General features: G+C 39.0%; 1 non-coding gene across 1 annotated transcript; it reads right to left on the bottom strand.

Annotated features, from left to right (window-relative positions):
* Positions 1 to 10,863: 10,863 nt before the first annotated feature.
* LOC129061163 (U6 spliceosomal RNA) lies at positions 10,864 to 10,970 on the bottom strand. The gene has a single exon (XR_008528113.1). It is a non-coding gene; the product is annotated as a U6 spliceosomal RNA (small nuclear RNA).
* Positions 10,971 to 17,318: the final 6,348 nt, after the last annotated feature.

Below are 17,318 nucleotides of genomic sequence, written 5' to 3'. Positions count from 1 at the left end.
AAAGGACAGTCACAGAGCAAAGAGCAAAGAAAGGGGTAGGGAGGACAGGAGAATTTGGGAACATTTTTTGCAATCAATTTCCCAGAAAGCTAAACTGACTTCTTGGCAGAAGCTACGACTGGGTTGGATTAGAAATTAAAACACATGTGTGTCTTGTTAGAAGAGAGAATTTCCTCAAAAAGTACCATGTGCTTTTCTCTTTAAATGAATCCATACCTTCAAAGAAAGATTGGGTACAAAAGACCAAGTTGGTATATGAAACAATTAATGAAAGAAGTGTAAAAACAATTGCTGAGGTTATGTGAGCTAGAACAAATCTAATTTTGGACTAGAAGATCTAAATCAAATCACTCAACAGTAAGCACTTCTCATGCTCACCTTTTTTTTTTGTTTTTTTTTTTTTTTGTTTTTCGGTTTGGTGTAGAACAAAATATTGACAAATTAATTGATGTAAATGGCAACATATCTTAGGAAAATATTCTCATTTGGACTACATGACCTCAACGTTTAAATAGTAGAAATCTTTTAAGTCCTATTCCTTCCAGTGCAAAAATAAAATAAAATAAAACAAAATGAAAGAAGATTCTGATTTTTGATGGGGTATTTGAATGATATAAAAAGGGCAAGATTATAATCCATCTCCTCCAGTCTTTATGGATATAAGTCCTTTTATCTTTTATGTATTGCATGTTTGGCACAAAGACAAAGAGCATTCAGTACAGCATGAGAGAGTAGAGGCAGAAATCCCTGCAAGTAAAGAAATGCACAAGAAGTATAATGTTACTTCTAGCCACTATATTAAAAACAAATCTTAAAGATGCCATCAACCACCTATCCAAGAACCAGGGTTCCAGAGGATCAATCTGTACATTTAAAAAAGCATATTCTAACTGATTCAATAATACATTTAAAGTTTCTGATAATCAAGACTTATGGTTTGAGGAACAAATTAAAACAGGTTTATATTTACAGCAATAAAACAACACATTATGAAATTTTGTTTGAATCCTTACACATCTGTTGAAACTTTGCCCCATTCCACACCTGAAATAAATAAATGTTATAAACAAAGAAATGCTTATACAACACTTTTTCAGAAATAACTATACTATTGACAGAATCGGAAACTTAATTAAAAAGCCTGTTAATGCTGGTGTTAATAAACCTGGCATATTTTCAGCTTAGACTGACACAATTCAAACCGATACTTCTTAGTAATAAGATATGTAACGCAAGCTGGATGGGAACATTGACTATCTAGTTTAAGCTTTATTACTTGAAAATACTGGAGTGTATTAGAAATGTTCCATGGTTCTCTTTCCCTAGGCAGTTCCCAAAGCTGAAGGTCTTTCTTCACTGAACCTGCATTCAGTATGCGTAGGAGAGTGGTTAGGGCTGGGCAGAGGTTATTCCCAACAACTCACAGGGCCTGAGAAGCCAGTGTTGAGGTTGTCAGTATCTTGTCCACTGGACACTATACTGCCTGTTATGCTTTTGGGGGCAGAGTGGTCCAACTTCAGAGGATCATTTTATTCAAGTGCCAATGTAAATTAACCAGCTAGAGTGACAACTGCACTTACGTAATAATGTTCTTCGTTATTATATTCCAAGGCAAAATTCTTCTTTGCCCTAAGGGCCTTTTCAAGGATTGGCCTTCCCTCAAAAACACATCTCTCCTGTATGTCAAGAAAGACCACTGTTTTAAAGAGAGGTTTCAGCCCACTTTTCTAAGCATATAACAACTGCCCCAGTGGAGGCCTCACAAACATTTGGTGATACTGTACATTGACGTAGAATGGTTCATTTCTGATCACTCTAAGTTTGGAATTTCTCACCTGTGAACTAGAAATGCATCAAGAAGAAGAAAAGTAAGTGGGTTGAGGTGAGAGAGAATCAGAAGAAATAAAGAAAAATAAACTAGTGAAATTCGAATAAGGTCTATAGTTAAGATTTTTCCTCCAGTGTCAATGTCAATATACTACAGTTAGATAATATGTTAGTTTCAGGCAAAGGATATATGAGAACTAACTGCAAATTCTAGTGAGTCAAGCTATTTCAAACTTAAAAAATATATATTTAAAAAAGGAATCAGAAAACAGAGAAGCTGAAAATACAGGGCAGCTCCTTATACCCAGATATTAATTTACTGAAAAAAGCTTTGTCCGCTGCCCTTAGCTACAGATATGCAGTAGCTCTACGGCAGATTTTATAAAAATAATAACAATTGCCATGTACTGACCTCTCATTACGTGCCCAACACTATGCTGAAGGATTTATACTTATCATCTTATTTAATCCCCGTAGCAACCTTCTCAGAGGGTCACTTGACCCTTCAACAAGCTATTGTTACCATCTTTGTTTTACCAAAGAGAAAACCAATTTTCCGACAAGTTAATTTTCCAAAGCTATGTAGCCAATAAGTGATGGGGGTAGAAATTGGAGCCCATCTCCTTGACTTCAAACTCCATGTGCTACCTAGCACAGGTGCCAATGTTTTCTTGATACCTGCCCTATGGCTTCGCTAAAGAAAGTGCATTTTGTTTTCACTACGGAGATACGTAGTTTTACTGAGATCAGCACTAGCCAATTCTTGTTGCTCAAACACTTCTGAGTGGGGGAAAAGGAAATGCCTCCTTTGAAGAAAGTGACCACAGGAGGTTCCTTTCTCACGAGCTCCTTTTGTTTGTGTTCTATGAATATCAGACCATGAGTCATGCTATAACATAGAACACCATCTCTGTTTATTGAAGCTGCTAAGAATCTTTAGTTTGGTTGACTCTAATGTGTCCCACATTGGTGTCCTGAGCTTGTAACGAGGGAGTCCAGCTACCTATGAGACAACCTGGAAGAGATTAGCCAAAGAATAGATAGGCATATAAGCACAGCCCATGGACACAGACAACAACATGGCCCAGGCCACGGAGGGGGCGGGGGCAAAGAGGGGAAGGAAATGGGGGACATCTGTAAGAGTGTCAACAATTGAAAAATAGGGGAACGACATATTTACATGTTTAAAAAATACCTCATATAATTAATTGTGCATGTATATGAAAAAGAATATTATGTATTCATTGAAATAAAATATACTTTAAAGCTTAAAAATAAACTAAATACATTTTTAAAAATAAATAAAAAGATGGAATGACCCATATTTTGGGAAATGTACTGACGATCACTTATTGAGTTCTGATGTGAGTTTAGGGGATATGATTTTCCCTGGGAGGAATGGACAGTGGAGTTTCCCACCTTTTAATCCCACCGTTTGGGCGTGAAGTGTTTCACTGTAGTGACAGGAAAGCTGCTTGCTTTCTTTAGCGTTCAGTTGGTTGGGAACTTAGATTCTGGGTGTATCTATCAAGACAGGTTAAGTTATGCTGATGAAAAACAAAATCAAACCCCAAAAACTAAATTTAGTGACTTTTAGCAGCAGAGGTGTATTCCTTTCTCATCCTTTATGTCAATGCAGGTCAACCAGGGACACTGCTTCATGTCAACCTTCCTCTGGAACCCACCGCACCAAAAACTGCTGGGCTCACAGCAGAGGGAACTGAGCTCTCAAGGCCTTCCACTGGCATCCAATGCCCCTGCCCGGAAGTGGCACAAGTTACAGCAGCCCCGCCCCCCACCTGTGGGCAGAAATACATTCCACGACCCCCTGCGGATGCCTGAAACTGCGGAGAGTACTGAACCCTACATATACTATGTTTTTTTCCCTATACATACGCACCTATGATAAAGTTTAATTTATAAATTAGACATAGTAAAGAGATGAACAACGACCAATAGCAAAATAGAACAATTATAACAATATACTGTAATAAAAGTTATGTGAATGTGGTCTCAAAATTTTGTGCTGTGCTCACCTTCTCAGGTAGAGGAAGTACCTAACAGCTTCTTCTTGGCGTATCTGATTTGCCAGCAGTACTACTCTTGCGCATTGTGGGCATTATTAAGTAAAATGAGGGTTTCTTGAACACCAGTCCTAGGATATGGCGTTCAGGTACCAGCTGCTAAGTGTCTAATGGCGATGGAACAGAACGTGGAGACGCTGGACGATGGGACTCCTCTCGCGAGCGATGGCGCGAGATTTCATCAAGCTAATCCGAATGGCCTGCAATTTAAAACATGAATTATTTCTGGAATTTTGCATTGAATGTTTTCAGATTTCAGTTGATTGCGGGCAACTGATACCTTGGAAAGTGAAAGTGCGGATACGGAGGAACAATTTACTGGACGTTTAACATCCCCTGCCTTACCAAAGGAAGTCAGGTAATGCAATACTGTAGTCCTGTTGCAAATTGGAAATTTCTAGAGAATAGCACCAAAGACTACTGTGGTGGCTGAATGTTGATCCTCAGAGATAATCAGACCCTAATCCCTGGAACCTGTAAATGTTACCTTATTGGAAAAGGGCCTTTGCAGGTGTGATTAAGTTAAGCATTTTGCGATGGGGAGATTATTTTATATTATCCAGGTGGGCCCTAAATGACACAATGTATCCGTGTCAGAGAGGCTGTGATATTGTGATTTATAGTAAGAAATATTTACTTGGCCTTTGTCCCTATCCCTGGCAGAGAGCTCCTAAAAACCTTGGAATTTCCTGTGAGAAGAGCAATAAATGTGTCTTTTGTAAGAGTAATTGGTGACTTTTGGAAAGTCCCTATTTACCTGATTGGGGCTGGTTGCAGGAACCAACTTTGTAATTAGAGGGGTGGAGCTATAATTTCCACTTCCCAGGTGGGGAGAGGGGCTGTAGTTTGTTTGATCAGCAATAACCAATGAATTATATCAGTCATGCCTATGTAATAAAGCTTTCATAAAAACCCAAAAGGGTTTGGAGAGCTTCTGGGTTGGTGAACATATAGAGGTGCTGGGAGAGGGGCTGGAAGCTCAGCAGCCCTACCCACAGGCCTTGTCCTGTGTGTCTTTTCCATCTGGTTGTTCCTGAGTGATATTCTTTTATAATAAATGGGTGATCTAGTAAGTATAATATTTCTCTGAGCTCTGTGAGCAACTCTAGATAGTTAATAAAACCCACGCAGGGACCAGTTGGAAGCACAGGTGACAACCTGGACTTGGGGGTAGCATATGAAGTGGGGGGAGGGAGCAGGCATGGCAGTCTCATAGGACTAAGAAGACCTTACCCTAGGGGATCTGCTGCAATCTTCAGGCCAACAGTGTCAGAATTCGGATGAACTGTAGGACACGTAGTGTCAGAGAATTGTGTAGTGGTAGGGAGGAAGAAAAAACACATTGAAATTTGATGCCAAAATTGTAGAGTCTGATGGAGATTTGACACAGACAGAAGAGGAGGAAGCAATGTGACTGGAGGCAGAAATTGAAACGATGCAGCCACAAATCAAGGAATGCAGGTAGCCAGTAGAAGCTGAAAGAGGCAAGAAACAATTCTCCCCTAGAGACTCAAGAGGGAGTGAGGCCATGCTGACATCTTGATTCCTACCTAGGGATACTTATTTTGGACTTCTGGCCTCCAGAACTGTGAGGATATGCATTTTTGTTGTTTAAAACTACAAAGATGTAGTAATTTGTTACAGCATCCATGGTAAACAATGTAAGTACAATATCGGGTATGGTAAATGTGCTTCAGGTACTCACTTTAGGACAACTCAGCCGGTCCCTTTTACATAGTCTGAAGACCATGACTACATTAAAGCCAAGCACAGATGCTAAAGGAAGAGGAACCTGGTAGAGAACCACAGTGGAGAGGCTTGGACCTGGTGATGCAAAAGATGGATAGAGTCAAGTAGTCATCCTCCACTGGACTAGCACTGCATTATCCTCAAAACCTTAGACATCCTCATTAAAAGTTATAGTACTCTCTTTGTTAAAAATAAAGTATGGTGGCCCAAGGTAGCACAGATGCCTGTGAAAAGATGGCCTAAAATTGGTGAGAAGACAACAGCAATAGAATGGCTCTTGGCCTGTGGTCCAGAGCAAGTCGCTGGCACAAATGGCAAATGGCAAACAGGGTAGATCAGGGCATGGATAGGCTTTTTTCAGGTATTCATTGAAATAGTTGGGAGAGGAAACATAGTTGGCATCTGGCTTTCTTGAGATCAAGTAGAATGAGACACAACTGTTTTGATTTGATATTTAAAGGGAGTGTTAACACTATTGGAAAGTTAAAAGTTTAAGACATAAAAATTGAAAACTAGAGGAGCTCTTGGAAGAACACTTAGCACTCTCACCTCATTATGCTGGTGGAGAAACTGAGGCTCACAGAAATGATCAAAGTCTCCATTTCCCTGTATCTAACAGAGGGAAATTGGACAAGACCATCTTAAGTATTTCCTTACTTAAACTCTTTGGAGCCTATGAATTAATAGGATCCAAAATAATCATCATCTTTATGACTGTTAAATATTAACTATAAACAATCAAGTTCTTAAAAAAGCTTTCTTAAATAAGTCTTGGAACATGGTATTAAATAAATGGTGAATGAGTCCAGGAATAAATAGAAAAATGTATTTCCAAAACAAAAGTATATAATCAGTATTTTTAAAAATATTTTATTTATTTATTTTTAGAGAGGGCGGAAGATAGGGAGAGAAACATTGATGTGCGAGAGAAATTGATCAGTTGCCTCTCTTAGACACTCCATTCGGGGGTCGGGACTCACAGCCCAGGCATGTGCCCTGACCAGGAATTGAACCAGCCACCTTTTGCTTTGTGAGACAATGCCCAACCAACTGAGCCACACCAGTCATTATTATAATCATCATTTTTTAAATCTAAAATACCTGAGAAAAGATAGCTCTACCCTCAAAATATATATAGATCTGACCTTCTCAACCCCTCTACCAGTTTCACCTTGGTCTAACCCACCATCATTTCCAGCCTGGGTTATTCCAAAATCCTTCTAAATAGTTCCATATTTCCAATTCTATCACCCCAAAGTCTATCCTTAATACATCAGTTAGAGATATCCTTTCAAAATATATCTAATTATACCATTCCTCTGCTCAAACTTCCCTCCATTGCAATAGCTTCCCATCTCATGAAGAATGAAGCCAAAGTCCTTACAATTGATTGGAAAGCTCTCCTGATCCAACTCTCCACTACCTTTCTGAACTCATTGCCTATTGATCTCATCCCTCACTTACTCTGGTCTAGTCACACTGGTCTACTTACTATTCCTCAAACACACCGAGCTTCTCACCCCAAGGCCTTTGCCTTTCCCTGTCCTCTGATCAGAATGCTCTTCCACCCCAGGTAACGGCATGACTCCCTCCCACACTTCCTCCTTCCTGCTTAAATGTCACTTTTCCAGTGAGGTCTTCCCTGACCCCTTATGTAAAATAGCAAATACAACTCCTCCCCAGCTCTATTTCTCTCCCTTTTGCTAACTACCATATGAAATACATTTACTTGTGAATTTGTTCATTATCTGTCTCTTTCTACTAGAATGGAGATAAAGACTGTTTTATTCGTGAGTCTATCCCTAGAGCTTACAGATTGGACACTCAAGAAATAGTTGTTGAATGAATGAATAAATGAAAGATAGTTTTAAAAATAGGAGATTTTATTATATAATAGTAAAAGAAACTCAGAGGTAACATGCTACAAGTCTGTCTTGATATCTCCATGATGACCTTAAGGACTTAGCACAGTACCATCCTCAGGGTGTTGGCTATTGTTATAAAGGTGGTTGCTTCAAGCTTACACAATGGCTGTTGCAGTTCTTAATATGATACTCTCTCACCAATATTTGTATTTACTGCCTCATTTGGTCAACAGTAAAGAAATATGATGAGAAAATACTAAGCAGCAGGCATTGATGTAAGCATGGGAACATGACCATAGACAAAACAGATGAAGTCCCTATTCTCACAAAGCTTTGTTATAATGTTGAAAGATTAAAGGAAAAGGGAGGGGAAACTACTTCTCTCACTCCTATCACGTTTAATCATGGTCAACAATTTTTCTTGGAAGTCACCAGAATTACTCTTATGTCTCACGGGTCAGAATTGTGTCCCATGACTAACTCTACCTGCAGGGAGGCTAGGGAAGTGTCTCCAAGGTGGGCAGCCTCAATCATGACAGGAGGGGTCTGCTCTAGGAGGTGGGGTGGCTGCCGGAGAGGCGCTGAGTGTTTGCCACAAACAGTGCTGAGCATATGGAGTCTTTCACCCTCTGCTGTTGGATAAAGCATTAAGGTCGAGAATGATTGCCGCCCCCCACCCTGAGCTAAAATGTAATATTGATCTTTGAGGTTTCTGTTCCTTACATTTCTGTCACTTCTTCTAACAGCCTTGATCATACAATGGATCCTACATTGTAACAAACATGCTTTGGAAATTTACCAAGAAATGCTGGATTGTGTTCAGGACGAAGCAATGGCATTTAATTTTCTCACCTGGAAAGAACTACAACTCCAGAAGAGACCATTTCTCCTTGTATTACCTTGTATTACTTGTATTGTCCACCAGCAACCTTTAGGCCAAAGCTGTGAAATATATATTTTCTGTCAGCCTTCTGTGTGTGTGCTTAGAACCAGGCCTGAGCCTGAAATTTCTTTTGTCCAGGGAAATGGCAAGCCCAGCCCCAGACTCCTCATGTGGCCTCTCCGTGGGCAGTAAAGCAGCAGTTCTGTCACCGTTTTCCAAATGGCAAATAAGAAGTGATGGTTTGAGCGTACGGTCCTGCCTGGGAAAGAAAAGGAAGAGGCAGCGCTTCTGACAGAGCTGTTCACACTTTCCCTGCCCAGCTGAGAGACATTCACTGGATTCCCCAGCCTGGGCTGTTTCTGGCACTTTGGTAAGTTAAAAACCCTGCAAGCCTCCAAGGTTGGCTGGATTTCTATCATGTACATTTAGCAGCTAAATCACCAAAAGTCACTTTCAAATATTCATGCAAAGCTGCATCTCTACCCAAGGTCAAGAGTTCAACAGAAGTTAGCAAAAAGGGAGTTGTGGACAGGAGGCAAGGAACGAAAGAGAAAATATTGATACAATATCTCTATGGAAAAGCTTTGTTCTTTTTGAGGAAGTTTGTGCTCAGGTAAGTAGATAAGAGATAGTTCTCCAATACATAGTATAGAATATATAGTTAAAGGATACATGTAAATACATTTCTTTGTATGTTGATTTCTACTCCTGCCACCCTGTTGAATGGATGGGAAGGCTACAGAAGCTATGAAATTTGTATTAAGAATCTAAAAAATATTAAGCAAATAACCCACATTTTAGAATGCTTTCCTCACTATAGCTATATTCAGTAGTCTTGTCTGCCTCTCTCAATGACTGTCAACTGATTTTATACAAAAGTTATATACAAAATCTGTTTAAACCAAAATCTGTTTAGTAGCAAAATATCTAGTCTCATTATGGCTTTGGTCAAAGCTAAATTAAATCAGGTGTCCGCAATATTTTTAATGAATAATTTAAAAATATTGTGTTGCTTGGGCAGAGCAGTATAGAAAAACCAAAGCAGAACCTTAGAATAGCAAAGGCTGGATTCTAGCCCTACCTCAGGACTAGTTAACAGTGTCGTTTAACCATGGGGCTCATAGTCCTGTCCCATTAATTTTATTGGGAAGTTAACTATAAAAAATTCTAATTTTTCTCAATGTTAAGTGAACTATTAAGAGCTTTTTTTAAAAAAAAATTTTATTGTTGTTCAAGTGCAGTTTTCTCCATTTACCCCCACCACTGCCCCCACCCTACCCACCCCCACCTCCCACCCTCGATCCTACCCGCCTTTGGCTTTGCCCACGGGTCCTTTAGACATGTTCCTTGATGACCCTTCCCCTTCTTGCCCCCATTATTCCCCTCCCCCCGATCTGATTACTCTCAGTTTATCCTTTATTTCAACGTCTCCAGTTGTATTTTGCTGGCTTGTTTGTTTTGTTGATTAGGTTTCACTTATAGGTGAGATCATATGGCATTTGTCTCTCACTGCCTGGCTTATTTCACTTAGCATAATGTTCTCCAGTTCCATTCATGTTGTTGCAAAGGGAAGGAGCTCCTTCTTTCTTTCTGCTGCATAGTATTCTGTTGTGTATATGTACCATAGTTTTTTGATCCACTCATTTACTGATGAGCACTTAGGTTGCTTCCAGCACTTGGCTGCTGTAAATTGTGCTGCTATGAAAATTGGGGTGCATAGGTTCTTTCGAATTGGTGTTTGGGATCCTTAGGGTATAATTCCAGCAGTGGAACTGCTGGGTCAAAAAGCAGTTCTATTTTTAGATTTTTGAGGACATTCCATACTGTTTTCCACAGTGGCTGCACCAGTCTGCATTCCCACCAGCAGTGCACTAGGGTTCCCTTTTCTCTACAACCTCACCAGCACTTGCTGTTTTTTGATTAATTTATGATGGCCATTCTGACCAGTGTGAAGTGGTATCTCACTGTGGTTTTAATTTGCATCTCTCTCATGGCTAGTGATGCTGAACACCCTTTCATATGTCTCTGGGACCTGTGTATGTCCTCCTTGAAGAAGTGTCTGTTCATGTCCTTTGCCCATTTTTTAATTGGGTTATTTGTCTTCCTGGAGTGGAGTTGTGTGAGTTCTTTATTTATTTTGGAGATCAGACCCTTGTCTGAGCTATCATTGGCAGATATATTTTCCCATATGGTTGGTTCCCTTTTCATTTTGCTGATGTTTTCTTTAGCTGTGCAGGAGCTTTTTATTTTGATGAAGTCCCATTTGCGTGTTCTTTCCTTTATGTCCCTTGCTCTAGGGGACATATCAGTGTAAATATTGCTGTGTGGACTATCTGAGATTTTCATACCTATCTTCTCCTCTAGGACTTTTACAGTGTTGCGATCTATACTTAAGTCTTTTATCCACCTTGAATTTATTTTTGTGTATGGTGTAAGCTGGTGGTTGAGTTTCACTAAAAACATGGAATGCTTCACAAGTTTGCATGTCATCCTTATGCAGGGTCCATGCTAATCTTCTTTATATTGTTCCAATTTTAGTATATGTGCTGCGGAAGCGAGCACCAACTATTAAAAGCTTTCAATTCCATAATCAGGTACTATCTCTGGACCTTTTATTTATACTCTAACTTATTCCTGAAGAAATCCCAGGTTGCTCTGTGGGCCAGCTTATAGGATGTTAATGTAGATCTCAGATGTTTAAATGTTTCTTTGAATCTATATAGCAAAATCAGAATAGATATTGAAAGTGTCAATCCTACTTTAAAAATGACTTAAAACAGGATTGTGTCTAGACATCTTCATTTATAACTGATGCCTAAATAATTTAATACTGCTCACTTAAATGATCTATATATTCCCTCCTGGTCCAACATATATATATATATTTTTTTAAAGACAAGCATCCTCCCCTGTGTTGATGATATAATCTTACTATTGCATTACAAAGATGGACTCAGGAAGTAGTGAAGCCTGCTTACAAATTGCCAATTTGAATAAAAAGAAAAAAGAAGTCTATGTTGAAGAGACCATACTTTTAGCATTAGGAAGGTGTCTGTTTTCTAGAACTGGGAGACCATGAATGCAGGGCAAGGAAGACTAAGAGCCAAGTGGATGGGGCTCCACCCTCGCCCCACCTCTCAAGAGAGGAGCATTTTTGCTGGTGGTGGCTTTATTTATCAGACTACTACATAAACTTCATTTAAAGAAAAGGATTTCTTGATAAGACAAACAGGCGAATAGTCTGATCCAGGTGAAGAGAGATCAATCAGAAGCCATTAGAGAAGATCTTGCCCATAGAATTTTTGGCCTATAATACATCATTAGATTTTTAAATATATGTTGTCAGTATTTAACAACAAGTTGTTTTACAAAAAAAGCTAGATTTCTGTGTCTTGACAATTGGAGGAGACTGAAAACATTGGGATCACATTGCCACAGATGTCATCCATATTTCCTGGCACTTGGCTTCTATAATCCTTGCAGTTTCCCATGTGATTGATACAAGTCATAGAGGAACCTTTTGTTATAATTAGTTTTTGTTCACAGTTCCTGAAGTAGCTCCAGATCAATAAATGTGAAATGGGTATCTTATTCTTAACAAGCTCCTTTCAACGACACCTGAATTTATGTTAATGGGTTGATATTTTTGGAAAGCACCCAGATAACCACACCTTGCAGGCTGGTTGCTAAAGGAAACAACATTGTGACAGAAGGTAATAACCTTCAGCCCTCCCTTCCTTTCACCTCCTAGAAAGTGGGAGGACCGGAAAGTTGAGCTAATCACTAATTGCCAATTATTTAACCAATCATACCTGTGTAGTGAAACCTCATAAAACCCCAAAGGATAATGTTCAGAGAGATTCTCAGAGGGTGAACACACAGAGATGCTGGGAGGGTGATACCCACAGAAGCCATGGAAGCTCCATGCTGCTTCCCCCATAACTTGCCCGATACATATCTTCTATCTGGTTGTTCCTAAGTTGTATATTTTTTATAATAAACCAGTGATTTCATAAGTAAACTCTTTTTCTGACTTCTGTAAAGATCTCTAGTAAATGGTTGAACATGAGGAGGAGGTTGTGAGAAACTCCAGTTTACAGCCAATTGGTCAAAAGCACAGGTGACAGTCTGGACTTGTGAAATTCAGGCAGTCTTGTGGGACTGAGCCCTTAATCTTAGGGATCTGACACTATCTCTATTAGGCACTGATTTGGATTGTAGGACACCCAGCTGGCATCTGAAAATTACTTGGTGTGGGAATAAAACCCACACATTTGTTGACTAGCAGTGAAGTATTCTGTGTGTATAGTATTCTTAGGGTATGGAGAATTAAAAAAAAACCCAAAACAGAAAATTATGTCCTTAAAACACCAAACAATATATATCTCATAACCATTACAATCTGACAGGTCCCCTGAGATAAGCTCCTACTCAAAATTAAGCTTTCTCTCCAGTGACAGAACTCAGTATCTTCAACCAAGGTCTTGTTTCAGCATTTGGACAGATCCAAGAGTTGAGCCTGCCCTATGTCCTCTAGCATTTTGTGAAAAGGGGCTGGTTCTACCTGGGGATATCTTGAGGTAGAATCAGGAAAGCATGAATTTTCTTAACACATATCTAGATAATTTATTGCAAATCTGCTTTTAAACAATAGTCCAGAGATCCTTTACCCATATAAACTCTACAGGGATTTCACTCAGAATCATAGCTGAGATGAGATACACTGAAAGACTGTCTGAAAAAGAGCATTTCAAACTTACTTTTACAGTGACCTTCAGCAAGAAATTATTGGGTCACATGTACGTGCAAATTCACACACATTCAAGTTCTATGTATAGCATTTGCCTTACTAAAATTTTCTACTCAAATCTATTACTTCAGGTTAAAGTGTATTCATGGCTTACTATATTAATTTTATAACATTTAATAAATTGTAATATGCAATTTGAAAAACATGGATTTAAGAGATATGTTGTTGATTTATCTCCTAGTTTTTTAAAGTTCTCTCTTCATGCCAGTTAAGTCATAAAAAAACAACATGTCTATACAATATTATTTTAGCTCCTTATAGATACGCTTGGTTGACTTATGAATTAATATTTTACCTTGGCCTTTCATCAAAGGCTGAGATAAGATATGGCCATATGCATGCAGAGTACCCTTTGTAGGGCAATATTTTTTACATGGTCCTCTTAGAGTTTAAGAAAAAGTTTGGTCCTGACTAGTGTGCAGTATTTTACTAGATAATTATCATGGAATCACAGCTTTTATTTCCTGTTCCTCCACGACTGTTAGGAAACATAGCTTTAGTACATGTCTGTTCTAGCTTTTCTTAACCTGGTTTTTCTAGTTTATTTCTTCCCCTCTCTCTCCAAGATCACTGTCTTTGCCTTCATTAGTTCTCATCAAAATTACTACAATTCTTGCTAACCACTCTGCCTGCTTCCTGTGATTCTATTCTTTACTCCACACTGCTGTGAAATGGTTTGTCCAAAACACAAAGGTAATTATCTAAAATACAAACATGATAACGCTAGTGCTTCAGACCTTTCTATGATCCCCGTCAGGGTGACCTCCAAATGCTTTGGCTGGCCCACAGAGATTCTGGAAAATAAGTTAGATAAATATGCTTACATAACATTAAAATTTGTAGTACTCCAAAAACATTGACAGAAAAAGAGAAAAATGCCTAAAGGGCTAACAAAGCCTGTGTGTCTCAACTGCTGGTTATATGATTATGCATCATTTTTTGGACACACATATGTTATAGAAGCATAAAAGTATAATGCTTATGCATTTAGGAATTTTCGTTATTTAACCAAAGATATCTAGGTACAGATCTTAAACTGGAGGTTCACTATCCAATTTGGCCCTCCACTAGGCTTAGCCTCTTGTGGACAGCATTTTAAAATTTCTGCCTCGAATACCTTTACATGATCAGGTGCGAACTGGTGTGCCTCTCCCACCTGTCCTGCATGTAGCCCATTACATCAACTTCAGTCACTTGCAAGACCCCTAATGGCTTTAGAATTTATAATTCTTGTTAGAAAGTTAAAAGGTCCAGGAGAGGGGATCAAATGGGGTTCTTATCATCATCTATTTTATCTCCCAAATACTGGTTTTGCTTAAGCTTTTCATACCCTTTCCAGGTTTGATTCTAAAAGTGAGACAAGGGTTATCTTCCTACCAGTCTAAATAAATAAATAAAAAGTAAATAAACATATAAATAAGTCAATGGTCCTCAGGTAAAGTATTGAGAATGCCATCCCTGGGTAGGTGGTGGCATTTACACTGAAACTCAAAGGATGAGAAAGCATGACCCATGCAAAGAGCCAGAAAAGAATGTTCCAAGAGAAGTAACAAGTACAAAAGGCCTGAGGCAGGGGCAAGCTTGGTGTGTCAGATCAGTGTGACTGAGGTTTAGTTAAAAGGATGAAGAACTGTTGTGATGCTGGAAACACTGCCACAGTGTGGAACATGAAGCACCCAAGATAAACCATGATAAGGAGTCTGGATTTCATTTACCTCGCAGTAAGAACTTTTGAAGAATTTTGAGTAGGAGAGTGATCTAGTCTGATTCTAGTGTTGGCTGCTGTTCAAAGAATGAATTGGAGGGAAGCTGATAAAGGAATGAATTGTAGGAGAACTGCTCCTACAAGGCGAGAGGTGATGAGGGTTTGGACCAGGTGGCAGTGGTGGAGGTGGAAAAAGTGGGGGAACTAGACATATATTTTGGAAAGTAAATTAAGAGGAACTGCTGATTGGCTGAATGTGAAGGAGTACTAGATAAAAAGAGTACTCAAGGATGGCTCCCAGGTTTCAGGTGTTATTAACCAAGTGTATGATGGTACCATTTACCATGGGAAGCCTGGCAAGAATGAGGGTGTATGGCAATCAGTGGGAGAAGAGAGTGCCATGACTCATTCTGGGCATGTTCAGTTTGAAATCCAACAGCCACTCACAAAAATGGGATTCAGCAAATAAGTTTTAGGCTGTAGATATAGATTAGCATTGGCTAAAAATGGAATTTCAAGATGTGGCTGGAGAATATAGACAGAAAAGAGAAGGAGGAACCCAATCCAAGATCAGCGATGCTCCAACAATAGGAGTTGGAGTACAGCAGGAATGGCCAGCAAAAAAAGAAGAAGAAATAAAGGAAGAAGAAGAAGAAAAATATAGAGAAGGAGCAACTGGAAAGCAAGAGAGACCATGAGGAGAATGTGATGTCACCAAAGTCATCTAGGTAGAAGCTGTCAACTTTGTTAAATAATGCAGAGAAGACAAGTAAGGTGAGGACAGCAAAATACCCATAGGGTTTTGCAAATTGTTGGTTACTGGTGACCTGAACACAATGGCTTTGGTGAATGATGGAATGAAAGTGAAATGAAAGGAGGTTGAAGAGAAAATGTGAGGGGAAAAAATGGTGATGGCACACACAGGGATTAACTGAGCTTCTCAGTAAGCAGCTGAGCATATCTGCTTGAGCTCCTTGGACTGCTTAAAGCATCATAAAAATATGAATTTTGAGAATACGATGTCACTGTTTATCTTGCCTTTAGAATCCCTTTCAATTTGAAGATGTCAACCTTCCCCTGGTTGAGTCAATACCAAGGTTTTTCATCTAGATATTCTTTTCAAAAGCAGTTTTACGACTTGGCTGTGATCATTCTGGTTGTCAGTGTACTTCAGAGCCTGAGGTTATCTCAAGATGGTGTGTTGGAATCTGTACAAGTTTCATTTATTTAAAACTTGGACCTGGTAAAAGAGTCCCCTGAGATATAACACCTCCCTCCCATGGCAGGCTTGGGAAGGGGAAACAAATCATACACTGCAAATATCATTTACACCATTCTAACACATTCATAGCACTCTTACCAAATCCTAATGAAGGTGCACATGTGATACAGAAGTTCATGAAACGAAAAATATACAGCATTTTAAGGATATGGAATCCAATGAAGAAGTTGTGGGAGATTTACTGACCCAATATTCATTTTTCACTTGAAGAGATATCTGTTCGAGTATTTGGAATGTCAAGACAAAATAAAATGAATTTTGTACCTCTAAACGGGGAAAAATGCTATTATTTTGTATCCTTCAGTATCTAAGCAGCTATTCTTTTCTCTGATAATACTGAAAGAATTACATCTCATTGCAACTGTAGAGTTGTGATGGTCAGACTTTTGACACCCTCATTTTAGAAATTCTGGATCTAGCCGGAACATTGCTATTTAGCCCAACCACAAATTAAGTTCATTTTCTGCTAAGAATCTTGTATCTTGAGCCACCAATCCCTGTACAATAGAATTACAGAAGCCTCAGTTACAAGGAATCTCAGACTTACCTTTAGTTTCCACCTAAAGAACAGGGATTATTCCAATTTTCCTTGAAACTTTTATTGTCGTGCACTCAACTACCACACAGGACTACTACCAACTTGAAGCAGATATAATAGAAAGTTATTATGATTTCAATTCTGTTCTCTTCCCATATAGCACAACACTCAAATATTTAAAGGAAACTATAAAGCCTCTCCATTAAAATGTCTTACCTTCAAGGAAAGTAACAGTAACAAATAAGTGTTAGTATTGTTTTCAATATTTACAGCATGTGCCTGTGAAAATTATTTGACATGTTTTATCTCATTTAATATTTATGGTTATATCTGAGGTGCTTGTGGCCAACACTCTCAGCCCCATCTCCTTTGTCTGCCCTCCTTCTGTGGAGAATAGCAAACCAAATGTTTTCTTTCCTAACCTCTCCTGCAGCTAGGAATAGAAATCAAATTTTGGTCAAGGAGACACAGAAAAGAAAATCTGCTAGGAGAATCCTGGGAAAGACTTTTCCTCCCTTTAAAAAGGAGAAAAGCATGTTTGGAATTTCTCTCTCTCTCTCTCTCTCATTTTCCTG

Source organism: Pteronotus mesoamericanus, unplaced genomic scaffold, assembly GCF_021234165.1.
Source record: "Pteronotus mesoamericanus isolate MK-2021 breed Mesoamerican mustached bat unplaced genomic scaffold, CSHL_Meso_final scaffold_54, whole genome shotgun sequence".
NCBI classification, from domain to species: domain Eukaryota; kingdom Metazoa; phylum Chordata; class Mammalia; order Chiroptera; family Mormoopidae; genus Pteronotus; species Pteronotus mesoamericanus.
Note: the sequence above shows the minus strand (reverse complement) of the source record. Positions and strands in the feature narration are given on the sequence as shown.